Source organism: Triticum dicoccoides, chromosome 4A (genome assembly GCF_002162155.2).
Source record: "Triticum dicoccoides isolate Atlit2015 ecotype Zavitan chromosome 4A, WEW_v2.0, whole genome shotgun sequence".
Lineage (NCBI taxonomy): Eukaryota > Viridiplantae > Streptophyta > Magnoliopsida > Poales > Poaceae > Triticum > Triticum dicoccoides.
This window is the reverse complement of record NC_041386.1, coordinates 13269230-13286574: the sequence shown is the minus strand read 5'-3', so window position 1 is coordinate 13286574 and position 17345 is coordinate 13269230. Positions and strand designations below refer to the sequence as shown.

Below are 17345 nucleotides of genomic sequence, written 5' to 3'. Positions count from 1 at the left end.
CAGATTTTGTTGGAAATATGCCCTAGAGGCAATAATAAATTGATTATTATTATATTTCCTTGTTCATGATAATCGTTTATTATCCATGCTAGAATTGTATTGATAGGAAACTCAGATACATGTGTGGATACATAGACAACACCATGTCCCTAGTAAGCCTCTAGTTGACTAGTTCGTTGATCAATAGATGGTTACGGTTTCCTGACCATGGACACTGGATGTCATTGATAACGGGATCACATCATTAGGAGAATGATGTGATGGACAAGACCCAATCCTAAGCATAGCACTAGATCGTGTAGTTCGTATGCTAAAGCTTTTCTAATGTCAAGTATCATTTCCTTAGACCATGAGATTGTGAAACTCCCGGATACCGTAGGAGTGCTTTGGGTGTGCCAAACGTCACAACGTAACTGGGTGACTATAAAGGTGCACTACGGGTATCTCCGAAAGTGTCTGTTGGGTTGGCACGAATCGAGACTGGGATTTGTCACTCTGTGTGACGGAGAGGTATCTCTGGGCCCACTCGGTAGGACATCATCATAATGTGCACAATGTGATCAAGGAGTTGATCACGGGATGATGTGTTACAGAACGAGTAAAGAGACTTGCCGGTAACGAGATTGAACAAGGTATCGGGATACCGACGATCGAATCTCGGGCAAGTATCGTACCGATAGACAAAGGGAATTGTATACGGGATTGATCGAATCCTCGACATCGTGGTTCATCCGATGAGATCATCGTGGAACATGTGGGAACCAACATGGGTATCCAGATCCCGCTGTTGGTTATTGACCGGAGAACGTCTCGGTCATGTCTGCATGGTTCCCGAACCCGTAGGGTCTACACACTTAAGGTTCGGTGACGCTAGGGTTATAGAGATATTAGTATGCGGTAACCCGAATGTTGTTCGGAGTCCCAGATGAGATCCCGGACGTCACGAGGAGTTCCGGAATGGTCCGGAGGTAAAGAATTATATATAGGAAGTGATATTTCGGCCATCGGGACAAGTTTCGGGGTCACCGGTATTGTACCGGGACCACCGGAAGGGTCCCGGGGGTCCACCGGGTGGGGCCACCTGCCCCGGGGGGCACATGGGCTGTAGGGGGTGCGCCTTGGCCTATATGGGCCAAGGGCACCAGCCCCAAGAGGCCCATGCGCCAAGAGAAGAGGGAAAAGGAAGAGTCCTAAAGGGGGAAGGCACCTCCGAGGTGCCTTGGGGAGGAGGGACTCCTCCCTAGCCGCACCCTTCCTTGGAGGAAGGGCCAAGGCTGCGCCCCCCCCCCCCTCTCCCTTGGCCCTATATATAGTGGGGGGAAGGGAGGGCAATCACATCTAAGGCCTGGCGCCTCCCTCTCCCTCCCGTGACACATCTCCCTCCTCCCGCAGCGCTTGGCGAAGCCCTGTTGGAATCCCGCTACTTCCACCACCACGCCGTCGTGCTGCTGGATCTCCATTAACCTCTCCTCCCCCCTTGCTGGATCAAGAAGGAGGAGACGTCGCTGCTCCGTATGTGTGTTGAACGCGGAGGTGCCGTCCGTTCGGCGCTAGGATCATCGGTGATTTGGATCACGACGAGTACGACTCCATCAACCCCGTTCTCTTGAACGCTTCCACGCGTGATCTACAAGGGAATGTAGATCCTCTCCTTCCCCTCGTTGCTGGTCTCTCCATAGATAGATCTTGGTGACACATAGGAAAATTTTGAATTATTGCTACGTTCCCCAACAGTGGCATCATGAGCTAGGTCTATGCGTAGTTACTATGCATGAGTAGAACACAAAGTAGTTGTGGGCGTTGATTTTGTTCAATATGCTTACCGTTAGTAGTCCAATCTTGATTCGGCGGCATCGTGGGATGAAGCGGCCCGGACCAACCTTACACGTACGCTTACGTGAGACCGGTTCCACCGACAAACATGCACTAGTTGCATAAGGTGGCTGGCGGGTGTCTGTCTCTCCCACTTTAGTCGGATCGGATTCGATGAACAGGGTCCTTATGAAGGGTAAGTAGCAATTGGCATATCACGTTATGGTTTTTGCGTAGGTAAGAAACGTTCTTGCTAGAAACCCATAGCAGCCACGTAAAACATGCAAACAACAATTAGAGGACGTCTAACTTGTTTTTGCAGGGTATGCTATGTGATGTGATATGGCCAAAGGATGTGATGAATGATATATGTGATGTATGAGATTGATCATGTTCTTGTAATAGGAATCACGACTTGCATGTCGATGACAACCGGCAGGAGCCATAGGAGTTGTCTTTATTTATTTATGACCTGCGTGTCAACTTAAACGTCATGTAATTACTTTACTTTATTGCTAACCGTTAGCTGTAGAAGTAGAAGTAATAGTTGGCGAGACAACTTCATGAAGACACGATGATGGAGATCATGGTGTCATGCCGGTGACGATGATGATCATGGAGCCCCGAAGATGGAGATCAAAAGGAGCAATATGATATTGGCCATATCATGTCACTATTTGATTGCATGTGATGTTTATCATGATTATGCATCTTGTTTGCTTAGAACAATGGTAGTAAATAAGATGATCCCTCTTTAAAATTTCAAGAAAGTGTTCCCCCTAACTGTGCACCGTTGCGACAGTCCGTTGTTTCAAAGCACCACGTGATGATCGGGTGTTTGATTCAGGCGTTCACATACAACGGGTGTAAGCCAGATTTACACACGCGAAACACTTAGGTTGACTTGACGAGCCTAGCATGTACAGACATGGCCTCGGAACACAAGAGACCGAAAGGTCGAGCATGAGTCGTATGGTAGATACGATCAACATGAAGATGTTCACCGATGATGACTAGTCCGTCTCACGTGATGATCGGACACAGCCTAGTTGACTCGGATCATGTAATCACTTAGATGACTAGAGGGATGTCTATCTGAGTGGGAGTTCATAAGATGAACTTAATTATCCTGAACATAGTCAAAAGGTCTTCGCAAATTATGTCGTAGCTCGCGCTTCAGTTCTACTGTTTAGTTACGTTCCTATAGAAAATTTAGTTGAAAGTTGATAGTAGCAATTATGCGGACTAGGTCCGTAAACTGAGGATTGTCCTCATTGCTTCATAGAAGACTTATGTCCTTAATGCACCGCTCAGTGTGCTGAACCTCGAACGTTGTCTGTGGATGTTGCGAACATCTGACATACACATTTTGATAACTACGTGATAGTTCAGTTAAACGGTTTAGAGTTGAGGCACCGAAGACGGTTTTGAAACGTCGCGAAACATATGAGATGCTTCCAGGGCTGAAATTGGAATTTCAGGCTCGTGCCCACATCAAGAGGTATAAGACCTCCGACGATTTTCTTAGCCTGCAAACTAAGGGAGAAAAGCTCAATTGTTGAGCTTGTGCTCAGATTGTCTGAGTATAACAATCATTTGAATCGAGTGGGAGTTGATCTTCCAGATGAGACAGTGATGTTTCTCCGAAGTAATTACCACCAAGCTGCTAGAGCTTCGTGATGAACTATAATCGGGGACATATATGATGATCCTTGAAATATTCGTGATGTTTAACACCGCGAAAGTAGAAATCAAAAGGAGCATCAATTGTTGATGGTTGGTCAAACCACTAGTTTCAAGAAGGGCAAGGGCAAGAAGGGATACTTATGAAACGGCAATTCAACTGCTGCTCTAGTGAAGAAACCCAAGGTTGAACCCAAACCCGAGACTGAGTGCTTCTGTAATAAAGGGAACAACCACTGGAGCAGAATTATCCTAGATACATGGTAAATAAGAAGGCTGGCAAGGTCGATAGAAGTATATTGGATATACATTATGCTAATGTGTACTTTACTAGTACTCCTAGTAGCACCAGGGTATTAGATACCGGTTCGGTTGCTAAGTGTTAGTAACTCGAAATAAAAGCTACGGAATAAACGGAGACTAGCTAAAGGTGAGCTGACGATATGTGTTGGAAGTGTTTCCAATGTTGATATGATCAAATATCGTACGCTCCCTCTACCATCGGGATTGGTATTAAAACCTAAATAATTGTTATTTGGTGTTTGCGTTGAGCATAGACATGATTGGATTATGTCTATCGCGATACGGTTATTCATTTAAGGAGAATAATGGTTACTCTGTTTATTTGAATAATACCTTCAATGGTCTTACGCCTAAAATGAATGGTTTATTGAATCTCGATCATAGTGATACACATGTTCATGCCAAAAGATATAAGATAGTAATGATAGTACCACCTACTTGTGGCACTGCCACTTAATTCATATTGGTATAAAACGCATGAAGAAGCTCCATGTTGATGGATCTTTGGGCTCACTCGTTTTTGAAAAGTTTGAGACATGCGAACCATGTCTATTGGTGTATATGCATGAAGAAACTCCATGCAAATGGACCGTTTGGACTCACTTGATTTTGAATCACTTGAGACATGCAAATCATACCACATGGGCAAGATGACTGAAAGCCTTGTTTTCAGTAAAATGGAACTAGAAAGCAACTTGTTGGAAGTAATACATTTTGATGTGTGCAGTCCAATGAGTGCTGAGGCGTGTAGTGGATATCATTATGTTCTTACTTCACAGATGATTTGATTAGATGTTGAGTATATTTACTTGATGAATCACGAGTCTGAATTATTGAAAGGTTCAAGTAATTTCAGGGTGAAGTTGAAAGATCGTCGTGACAAGAGGATAAAGTATCTATGATATGATCATAGAGATGAATATCTGAATTACGAGTTTGGCACAGAATTAAGACATTGTGGAAATTGTTTCACAACTGATACATCCTGGAACACCATAGTGTGATGGTGTGTCCGAACATCATAACTGCACCCTATTGGATATGATGCATACCATGATGTCTCTTATCAAATTACCACAATAGTTTATGGGTTAGGCATTAGAGACAACCACATTCACTTTAAATAGGACACCACGTAATTCCGATGAGATGACACCGTATGAACTATGGTTTAGAGAAACCTAAGCTGTCATTTTTTTAAAAGGTTTGGGGCTGCGATGCTTATGTGTAAAAGTTTCAGGCTGATAAGCTCGAACCCAAAGCGGATAAATGCATCTTCATAGGACACCCAAAACAGTTGGGTATGCCTCCTGTCTCAGATTCGAAAGCAATAAGGGATTGTTTCTAGAATCGGGTCATTTCTCGAGGAAAGGTTTGTCTCGAAAGAATTGAGTGGGAGGATGGTGGAGACTTGATGAGGTTATTGAACCGTTACTTCAACTAGTGTATAGCAGGGCACAAAGAGTTGTTCCTGTGGCACCTACACCAATTGAAGTGGAAGCTTATGATATTGATCATGAGACTTCGGATCAAGTCACTCCCAAACCTCGTAGGATGACAAGGATGCGTACTACTTCTGAGTGGTACATAATCCTGTCTTGGAAGTCATGTTGCTAGACATCAATGAGCCTACAAGCTATGGAGAAGCGATGGTGGGCCCGGATTCCGATAAATGGCTCGAGGCCATAAAATCCGAGAGAGTATCCATGTATGGAAACAAAGTGTAGACTTTGACAGAACAACTCGATGGTCGTGAGGCTGTTGAGTATAGATGGATTTTAAAAGGAAGACGGACAATGATGGTAAATGTCACCATTAAGAAAGCTCGACTTGTCGTTAAGATGTTTTCTGACAAGTTCAAGGAGTTGACTACGGTGAGATTTTCTCACTCGTAGCGATGCTAAGAGTCTGTTGGAATTATATTAGCAGTCACTGCATTATTTATGAAATTTTGCAGATAGGATGTCAAAACATTGTTTCCTCGATGATTTTCTTGAGGAAAGGTTGTATGTGATACAACCGGAAGATTTTGCCAATCCTGAAAGATGCTAATAAGTATGCAAAGCTCCAGCGATCCTTCTAAGGACTGGAGTAAGCATCTCGGAGTTGGAATGTATGCTTTGATGATGATCAAAGATTTTGGGTTTATACAAAGTTTATGAGAAACTTGTATTTCCAAAGAAGTGAGTGGGAGCACTATAGAATTTCTGATGAGTATATGTTGTTGACATATTGTTGATCAGAATGACGTAGAATTTCTGGAAAGCATATAGGGTTATTTGGAAAGTGTTTTTCAATGGAAAGCCTGGATCAAGCTACTTGAACATGGAGCATCAAGATCTATAAGGATAGATCAAAACGCTTAATGGTACTTTCAAATGAGCACATACCTTGACATGATCTTGAAGGTGTTCAAGTTGGATCAGTCAAAGAAGGAGTTCTTGCCTGAGTTGTAAGGTATGAAGTTAAGAATTAAAGCTCGACCACGGCAGAATAGAGAGAAAGGACGAAGGTCGTCCCCTATGCTTAAAACGTAGGCTCTACAGTATGCTATGCTGTGTACCGCACCTGAAGTGTGCCTTGCCATGAGTCAGTCAAGGGGTACAAGAGTGATCCAGGAATGGATCACAAGACAGCGGTCAAAGTTATCCTTAGTTACTAGTGGACTAAGGAATTTTCTCGATTATGGTGGTGGTAAAAGAGTTCATCGTAAAGGGTTACGTCGATGCAAGCTTAACACCTATCCGGATAGCTCTGAGTAGAGATACCGGATACGTATAATGGAGCAACAATTTAGAATAGCTCCAAGTAGAACAATTATTTGTAATAGCTCCAAATAGAACGTGGTAGCTACATCTAGGAGATGACATAGAGATTTGTAAAGCACACACGGATCTGAAAGGTTCAGACCCGTTAACTAAAACCTCTCTCACAAGCAACATGATCAAACCTAGAACTCATTGAGTGCTAATCACATAGTGATGTGAACTAGATTATTGACTCTAGTAAACTCTTTGGATATTGGTTACATGGCGATGTGACCTGTGAGTGTTAATCACATGGCGATGTGAACTAGATTATTGACTCTAGTGCAAGTGGGAGACTGTTGGAAATATGCCCTAGAGGCAATAATAAATTGATTATTATTATATTTCCTTGTTCATGATAATCGTTTATTATCCATGCTAGAATTGTATTGATAGGAAACTCAGATACATGTGTGGATACATAGACAACACCATGTCCCTAGTAAGCCTCTAGTTGACTAGTTCGTTGATCAATAGATGGTTACGGTTTCCTGACCATGGACATTGGATGTCATTGATAACGGGATCACATCATTAGGAGAATGATGTGATGGACAAGACCCAATCCTAAGCATAGCACTAGATCGTGTAGTTCGTATGCTAAAGCTTTTCTAATGTCAAGTATCATTTCCTTAGACCATGAGATTGTGAAACTCCCGGATACCGTAGGAGTGCTTTGGGTGTGCCAAACGTCACAACGTAACTGGGTGACTATAAAGGTGCACTACGGGTATCTCCGAAAGTGTCTGTTGGGTTGGCACGAATCGAGACTGGGATTTGTCACTCTGTGTGACGGAGAGGTATCTCTGGGCCCACTCGGTAGGACATCATCATAATGTGCACAATGTGATCAAGGAGTTGATCACGGGATGATGTGTTACGGAACGAGTAAAGAGACTTGCCGGTAACGAGATTGAACAAGGTATCGGGATACCGACGATCGAATCTCGGGCAAGTATCGTACCGATAGACAAAGGGAATTGTATACGGGATTGATCGAATCCTCGACATCGTGGTTCATCCGATGAGATCATCGTGGAACATGTGGGAACCAACATGGGTATCCAGATCCCGCTGTTGGTTATTGACCGGAGAACGTCTCGGTCATGTCTGCATGGTTCCCGAACCCGTAGGGTCTACACACTTAAGGTTCGGTGATGCTAGGGTTATAGAGATATTAGTATGCGGTAACCCGAATGTTGTTCGGAGTCCCGGATGAGATCCCGGACGTCACGAGGAGTTCCGGAATGGTCCGGAGGTAAATAATTATATATAGGAAGTGCTATTTCGGCCATCGGGACAAGTTTCGGGGTCACCGGTATTGTACCGGGACCACCGGAAGGGTCCCGGGGGTCCACCGGGTGGGGCCACCTGCCCCGGGGGCCACATGGGCTGTAGGGGGTGCGCCTTGGCCTATATGGGCCAAGGGCACCAGCCCCAAGAGGCCCATGCGCCAAGAGAAGAGGGAAAAGGAAGAGTCCTAAAGGGGGAAGGCACCTCCGAGGTGCCTTGGGGAGGAGGGACTCCTCCCTAGCCGCACCCTTCCTTGGAGGAAGGGCCAAGGCTGCGCCCCCCTCTCCCTTGGCCCTATATATAGTTGGGGGAAGGGAGGGCAATCACATCTAAGGCCTGGCGCCTCCCTCTCCCTCCCGTGACACATCTCCCTCCTCCCGCAGCGCTTGGCGAAGCCCTGTTGGAATCCCGCTACTTCCACCACCACGCCGTCGTGCTGCTGGATCTCCATTAACCTCTCCTCCCCCCTTGCTGGATCAAGAAGGAGGAGACGTCGCTGCTCCGTATGTGTGTTGAACGCGGAGGTGCCGTCCGTTCGGCGCTAGGATCATCGGTGATTTGGATCACGACGAGTACGACTCCATCAACCCCGTTCTCTTGAACGCTTCCGCGTGCGATCTACAAGGGAATGTAGATCCTCTCCTTCCCCTCGTTGCTGGTCTCTCCATAGATAGATCTTGGTGACACGTAGGAAAATTTTGAATTATTGCTACGTTCCCCAACAGATTTCATATAATTCCTCAGCTCGCCCTTGGAAGGGACATAGTCCTACTCTTTTGCTTATTACACTATCTGTATCACTCTGCTTTAATGCAATTTTTTAATATACAATGCATGACATTACGACTATTATCGCATTTTTGTTATATGTATACATATCTATGTGTTCATTAATGACGCCTAGCAACCGTACACTCTGGTACGGCCAATGCACTAGGGGCTTACGTACCCACAATATGGTGTGAAAAGTCCGAACACTTTCACAAGTGCGGCACCCCGAACTTATAGCATTATATGCATCAGCTCCAAATCATGTCTTTGGTCAAATGTTGGGTTTGCCCGGCTCCTATGTTTTGGTACCTTACGTTCCGCTCTATCGGCTAAGGTAGCGCTAGGAGAACTACTGCGATTGTGCCCCGGTTCTGCCGGGCCGAGCACCTTAGTAGAGAAAGTTAAACTGACTGTCATGATAAGGCGAGAGACTGGTTGCTATTCGGCGAGGTTTTTCGAGTCCCTAAAGACTTATGCCGCTTAGGGCGAGGGGCCGGCTCCGTCCGGCTTACAGGCGTGTATCGCGCCCCAAATTCGGCCTTCCGAATACCAGGGGCTTCGCCGAAATTTAAAATTATAGAATTCTATGGCTAAGTGAGAGTGATAAAGCATTATTAGTCTGGTTGCCTTGTTCGTTGTGCTGAGCACCTCCCTCGAAGGACCCAAACATGGGAACAAGAGTGCTCAGGTTTATCCCGAACACCCCGGCACTTGTGGCATGGGGGTAGAAGCCGAGGACTAGCCATCTCTCAGATTGGATAAACAGCCAAACAGAAGGTAATATTTTAAATTCACACAAGCGTTGCATAGCGAATACGATACAAGTTTTCATACACACAGGACAAAACGAGCAAGTCTCATTCAAATATTACATTTTGCGAACACTCATCCACGATAAGACGGGCGCCCGGCAGAACACCCTCGTAGTACATCTCGGGGTGGCAGTGCTCCTTGCCCTCCGGCGGCCCCTCCTTGATCAGCTTCACGGCGTCTAGCTTGACCCACTGCGTTTTTACACGGGCAAAGGCCCGGCGTGCACCTTCAATGCAGACGGATCGCTTGACGACCTCCAGCCGTGGGCAGGCATCCACAAGCCGCCTCACCAGGCCAAAGAAGCTGTTAGGAAGGGCATCGCCAGGCCACAACCGGACTATGAAGCCCTTCATGGCCTGATCGGCCGCCTTATGTAGCTCGGCCATCTGCTTCAGCTAGTCACTCATCGGCACCGGATGTTCGGCCTCAGCATACTGAGACCAGAACAGCTTCTCCGTCGAGCTGCCGTCCTCGGCCTGGTAAAATTCTGCGGCATCGGACACACTGCGGGGCAAATCTGCGAATGCTCCTGAAGAGCTCCGGATCCGGGTAAGTAATCGATAATTTACTTTTACATGCTTGCTTTGCATATAGAAAGCCTTACCCGCCGCTATCTTCTTTATCGCGTCGATCTCCTGAAGGGCCTTCTGGGCCTCGGCCTTGGCACTCTTCGCGCTCTCACGGGCCGCGGCAAGCTCAGACTCTCGCGTCTTCAAGTCAAGCTCCAACGCCTCGTGCTTCGTCACGAGAGCCTGGAGCTCTTGCTGCACCTCGCCCACCCGAGCCTCGTGCCTCTCTCGCTCAGTGCGCTCCTGGGCCACCTTCTCTTCGGCCTGGGACAACGCTTGCTTCAGGGTCGCCACCTCGGTCGTGGCCCCTGGCAAACATACAATGATCCTGTCATTTAGCAATCGCGTCCTTTTTCTCATCTATAGACGGGGTATTACTTACCCTTGTTCTCCTCGAGCTGCCTCTTAGCGAGGCCGAGCTCTTTCTAGGACCCCTCGAGGGCCTCCTTCAGTACGGCGACCTCCGCAGTTAGTGCGGCGGACGCCAGCAGCAAAGCCTGCATATGCATATTGACATACTTATATTAGACTCCTGCGATATTATTTGATCCTCTGTTCGGCTTTTCTTTGTGAACACCGAACAAAGCATCAGGGGCTACTGTCTATGCGGTAATATTTCTACTACATTAATTTTAAACACTTACCTCGAAGCCTGTTAGAAGGCTAGTACAGGCTTCAGTCAATCCGCTCTTGGCGGACTGAACCTTCTGGATCACCGCACTCATGATAGTGCGGTGCTCCTCCTCGATGGAAGCGCTGTGAAGCGCTTCCAACATAGTGTCCGGCGCCTCTGGATGGACAGAGGTCACCGGCACAGGCGTCTCACCCCCCTTAGAAGGGGACCGCCTACCCGAGCTCTGAGCCATTGGAGGGTCCGGCGCGGTGTTCGGCTGAAGGCCGAACTCGGAGCTCTTGGGGGGCCCGTCCCCTCGGCTCCCGGAGTCCGGAAGGTCGCCTTGAGGTGCCTCCGGGACTGTCCCCCCTCGATCCGGTGCCTCTTGAGACAGCACCTCGGCATCGTCGGCTGGATGAGGGGAGGTGGCGGTCGGGACTGGATCGCTATCCATGTCCGACGAGCCCAGGGAGCCGTCCGAGGATACCTCGATATTGGCTCGGGGCGGCCTGCACAATTGAGTTTGACGTTAGGGAAAGCAATGCGACAAAGGAATCCTATGGGTTACTTTGGTATCCGAATACTTATGATCTCCCCTGGGGCTTGGCCCTGGGCAACCACTCGTCTTCACTTTCGTCGGCGGCGGTAGAGCTGTCCGGAAGGAGCGTCCTTCCCTTCTTGGACCCTCCGGCCTCCCCAGTTGGGTGGCCTTCCTTTTCTTGTCTCCCCCAGTTGGTGGGGGAGCCTCTCCTTCCTCTTCCTCGCCTTCGGGGGAAGAGTGTGCCGCAAACTCATCGGACGGTGAGTCCAACGACGCCTGGCGTCGGGAACTCTTTCGAGCTCCCTTGGCCTTCTGGGTCTTCTCCGGCACCTTATAAGGGGCCGGAGTCAACATCTTCGCCAGAAGGGCGTCTGCAGGGCCTTCGGGCAAGGGAGCCGGACAGTCGATTTGTCCGGCCATCTTCTGCCAGTCCTGTTAACCGCACGGGAGTTTAGATCTCGCATAGAATCAATCTATATAGAAAACAAGTATCCCGTGAAAGGTAAAACAACTTACCGCACTGGCGTGGCGCTTCGCGCTATATCTGCGATCCTCAGTAATGGGGGAGGGACCGCGGCGCCCTTGAACAGCACTCTCCAGGCATCTTCATGAGTCGTGTCGAAGAGCCTGTTCAGAGTTCGGTGCTACGCCGGATTGAACTCCCACAAGGTAAACTCCCGTTGTTGGCACGGGAGTATCCGGCGGACGAGCATAACCTGGACTATGTTGACAAGCTTGAACTTCTTATCCACCATGTTCTGAATACATGACTGGAGTCCAGTCAGCTCTTTTGAATTACCCCAGGACAGGCCCTTCTCTTTCTAGGAGGTGAGCCGCATGGGGATGCCATATCAGAACTCGGGGGCCGCTACCCATGCGGGGTCGCGCGGCTCGGTGATATAGAACCACCCCGATTGCCACCCCTTTATGGTGTCCACGAAGGTGCCCTCGAGCCATGTGATGTTGGGCATCTTGCCCACCATGGTGCATCCGCACTCCGCCTGGCGGCCGCTCACTACCTTCGGCTTGACATTGAAGGTCTTCAGCCATAAGCCGAAGTGGGGCTTGATGCGGAGGAAGGCCTCGCACACAGCGATGAACGCCGAGGTGTTGAGGACGAAGTTCGGGGCCAGATCATGGAAATCCAGGCCGTAATAAAACATGAGCCCACGGACGAAGGGATGGAGAGGGAATCCTAGTCCGCGGAGGAAATGGCTGAGGAATACCACCCTCTCATGAGGCTCGGGGGTGGGGATGAGCTGTCCCTCATCTGGCAGCCGGTGCGCGATATCGTCGGGAAGGTATCCGGCTCTCCTCAGTTTCTTGACGTCTCCCTCCGTGACGGAGGAGACCATCCACTTGCCTCCCGCTCTGGACATGGTTGGAGAAGGTTGAGATGGAAGTGAGGACTTGGGCGCTAGAGCTTGAGTGTGCGGGAGCGGATGAGCAGAGGAGGAAGAAGGCGTGGATAGAAAGGTGAATCCTTATCCCTTTATATGGGCGGACAAAATTAAACGTCCCCACTTGCCTGGTAAAACTCGCTTATCCCCCAAGCGCCGCAATTGATGGCACGGTTGGGTTACCCACGCCCGTATTGATGAGAATCCCGTAATAAGGGGACACGATCTCTGCTTTGACAAGACGTGTCGAAAAACTGCCTCGCGTTATGTGCGGGGCTGGTTAAAAGAAACGGTTTGAATAATCACCGGGCCATGACGTGACATCATGTTGCCAAAACAAGCTAGCGGATTAGATCTGCGAAAATATTATTCTCTCTACAGTGAAATGGGGGACTTATTTTGCAGGGTCAGACACTATCCTCGTATTCAAATTCTTCTGTGATGTATTCGGAGAAGGAACCCGCCTTGCAATGCCGAAGACAACTGCGCGCCGGACTCATCGTCATTGAAGCCTGGTTCAGGGGCTACTGAGGGAGTCCTGGATTAGGGGTTCTCCGGACAGCCGGACTATCTCCATTGGCCGGACTGTTAGACTATGAAGATACAATATTGAAGACTTCGTCTTGTATCCGGATGGGACTCTACTTGGCGTGGAAGGCAAGCTAGGCAATACGTATATGGATATCTCCTCCTTTGTAACCGACCTTGTGTAACCCTAACCTTCTTCGATGTCTATATAAACCGAAGGGTTTTAGTCCATAGGACAAGAATCACAACATACAATCATACCGTAGGCTAGCTTCTAGGGTTTAGCCTCTCTGATCTCGTGGTAGATCTACTCTTGTAACACCCATATCTTCAATATTAATCAAGCAGGACGTAGGGTTTTACCTCCATCAAGAGGGCCCGAAACTGGGTAAAACTTCGTGTCCCTTGCCTCCTGTTACCATCCGGCCTAGACTCACAGTTCGGGACCCCCTACTCGAGATCCGCCGGTTTTGACACCGACAGACACCCCAGGGTAGATTGAAATCTTTACTTGGTCGGCTTTAGGAGCTAGCTATCATAGCCGAAGCTTGTGCTCGACATTTCCAAAGGTTGTTGCATATGTGGTAGACACCTCCAGGTCGACAAACCCTGTTACCTTTATGAGCAACATGATGTAAGCGTGCAGTATCCTCTACAAGACCCGTTTGGCTCTGGTGCTGACATTTAATAAGGTTGATGTAGCCAAGCATGAGTTTGATCTTGAGGTAAGTACACCCTTGTGATGATTTCAGTTTCACTGTTCTTGATTATGTACACTGGTATTGCATTTAGCTGCTAACATGTATTCACATTGTGTTGTATGGAGTGTGCACTGGTTCACTTTTTGGTATACTTTTGTCAATATGTAACATTTGAGTTGCCATGTTGAGCCATATGATTTAGGTTTATTGAACATCTATATTAATTGACAATGCACAAACAAGGCATTTGTCCATGATGTTTCTTCAGTTTTGCGCTTGGTTTACGTTTTTTTCTTCAATTTTTGGTAACTTGGCCATCATTTATTTGCTGGACCAGTTGATGCAAGACTTTGAAGCATTTCAGACAGCTTTGGACTCCGACTCATCGAACTCATCGTCATTTACCCGGAGTCTCTCTCTTGTGTTGGACGAATTCTACAATAACCTACGCTCTGTTGGAGTACCAGCGGGTCAATGGCCGTCCACCCTGGGCCAAGGTGAGCGTGCCTGAAAATCTTTTCTCGCTGTACAATTTCTCTGTCTCGATTCTTCCATACGTGCCAGATGAATAAACAAAGCACCATTATTTTGCTGGTAGAGAAAACAAAGCGCCATGATAGGCAGCTCCACGGTGTTGATATGATACATCAGAAAATAATACAGTGTGCTGGCATCCCAAAATTTCGATCCAGATGACTCATTTATTCAACTGAAAAAACACTCGCTCTAAACAACATCACCATGAAATTACTTGATCTGGACCGTGTCGTGTCGGCTCTGATTCAGTTGCAATTGAGTTTGTGTTGTTATCGCGGAAGAATATTGTTCTAACTTATGGTTACTAGGTTAGCTAAATTCTGATCAATGACTAGCTATTTATGCTAACTGCCTGCTTGCTTTGGGGAGTGTGGATGACTGTCATTTTCTATGTGCTTACTCTGCTTATTATCTGCATGTATAATGTTCTTTGCACGAGTATGATTTTCTATGTAGTGATAATTAGAGAGTAAACTGTAGGTGCCTTGCACGATGGTTGGTCTACATTGATGGAGATGATTGTTTAATCAGGGTGTTTCCACCCTTGGCCTTCAGTACAACTCAAACATGAGATATAGTTTTAACCCTCCACCTAACACAGATATTTCGTGTGTTTTCTGAATAATAAAAGTATCAAGCATTTGGTTTACTGGTTGTAATTGTTGTTTCAGGTTGATGTTTCACTGGACCCGGTGAAGGAGTTGAGCAAAGTACTATCCGAGCGAAATTTTGAAATGTAGTTGTTCGCATATTCCCCATTTTCTTATTTCCGCTTGAGAAAATCAAACGACGCCTACAAATACATAGAGTTTTGCATCTCATAGTTAGTCCATCTCATGCACCCACGCTTCTGTTACACGGAGAACCACTTTTATCAGTTTATCCAGTGTTTTAATTAGCATATGTATCACTGTGGATACCGGATACTCTAATATCCTTTCGGCTAGGTTATTTTGCGAGGGTTGTGTGCACCGTACCCCATTTATCTGGACCAACGTGTTCTTCTGGCCCTTTTCCAGCAACTCACATGCGACATAGCCAACTACATATCCCTGAAGCTTCAATGGATACAAAAGGTTTACAGAATCTTCACACGTAGGATTTGGTTTATATCTCCAACTCTTTAATGTTCGATTACCTGGTACTCCTTGATTGTGCAGTTCTCTTAAATATTTTGGACCACTAAGCATTTTAGGAAACTGTAGTGGTGGTATATGCACAATATATCTGACAACATAAGTATGAAAAATTGAAAAAAAGTATAATTTCAGGTAATTTGTGTGTCATACTTAACCGCGGATGCTGCTTTGGGTTGTCGTTTTAGTTGATCAAAAAATTCAAAGAATTTTTGTAATAATTCCGACAATTGCACAAGCCGGTCATTCCGAGGTTCAGTATATTTTTATAGCAGAATAATGTACTTGACTAGATGCTACTAGCGTAAATCATTTAAGTTTATTGATCTTCTAGATGAGCTTTTGTGAAACCATGTATCTGTTTGTAGAAAAAAATAGTCCAACATGAAGATAATATTTTCAAGTATGTCGCATTTGTTTTATTTTCCTGCAAATTGCTATCAAGGTGAAGGATAGATACATCACTATGGATTATCTACATATATCAGCAGCACTTGCTTTTCAAATTGGCGAAACATGGCTTGCCTATTCAATTGTCCATTACTCAACATTTCAAAATGCTTGAAGGTTTTAGTATACCCAGTGCCCTTTTATAGAGTTGCAATGAAATTCCTGTTAGATGTTAATGTCCTTTAGGAATTGTACATTGAACTACTGACACATTATCATGCAGGTCATTCATCTTGGGGCACAATTATACGAAGATCAGTGGCAAAACATGAGTTGCATAACTGGTAATGTAATGCTAGAATCAAGTTTCACTTGTAAATTTCAAAGTGATTCCATGATTTTGTTTTCTGTGTACTATGGCTGTGTTGTAACTTGTAACACATACCCTGAGATTTCAAGTGTGCTTCTGTGTACTATGGCTGTGTTGTAACACATACCATGAGATTTCAAGTACGCGAGCAGTTGATTTGAGTTACAAATTATTATTTTCATGTCTATCCATTGAAATATACTCCCTTCGTTCCCAAATATAAGTCTTTCTAGAGATTCCAACAAGTGACTACATACGGAACAAAATGAGTGAATCTATACTCTAAAATATGTCTACATACATCCGTATGTTATAATCCATTTGAAAACCATTGACTGCTTATTTGTCCTTCTATAGCTTCTACTTGAAGAAATGCTCCAAGAATTAGGCCACCATCAATATATTTGTTCATTTATGGGCAAAAGTGTCTGAACGTGAATTATCACTTTTTATTTGTTGAGAAGTTTCTTACCTTTGTGCTGGTCAATAATTTTTATGTAGATTCTGATATTATATTTCTAGCTAAGATGCATTAAATCATTGTAGTATAGTCGAAGGGGATGTTACAGATGATCATTTGTGTACTGTTTGTAGAGAACATATCTCCAATTGTATTATTGATAAATGAAGGAAATTTTTGGCGTTTGCTCCATCAATATATTTGTTCATTTATGGGCAAAAGTGTCTGCACGTGAATTATCACTTTTTATTTGTTGAGAAGTTTCTTACCTTTGTGCTGGTCAATAATTTTTATGTAGATTAGGATATTATATTTTTAGCTAATATGCATTAGATCATTGTAGTATAGTCGAAGGGGATGTTACAGATGATCATTTGTGTACTGTTTATAGAGAACATATCTCCAATTGTATTATTGATAAATGAAGGAAATTTTTGGCGTTTGCTCCATAGCGAAGCACTAAAGAGGCACGTGGCGACACGTGCATGACTCACCCCTCTCCCCCTCTATTAAACAAGCCCACAACATTGCAAGTTAAAAGCGAGATGGAGTATTGGGGCGGTATATGGATGCAGGAGTAGATCGGTGTATAGACTAGGTGCAGGAGTAGCTCAGAGA

At 45.9% G+C, this 17345-nt stretch overlaps 1 pseudogene; it reads left to right on the top strand.

Moving 5' to 3' along the window:
* Window positions 1-15047, top strand: part of LOC119283358 — a 45888-nt pseudogene extending 30841 nt beyond the window's left edge.
* Window positions 15048-17345: the final 2298 nt, after the last annotated feature.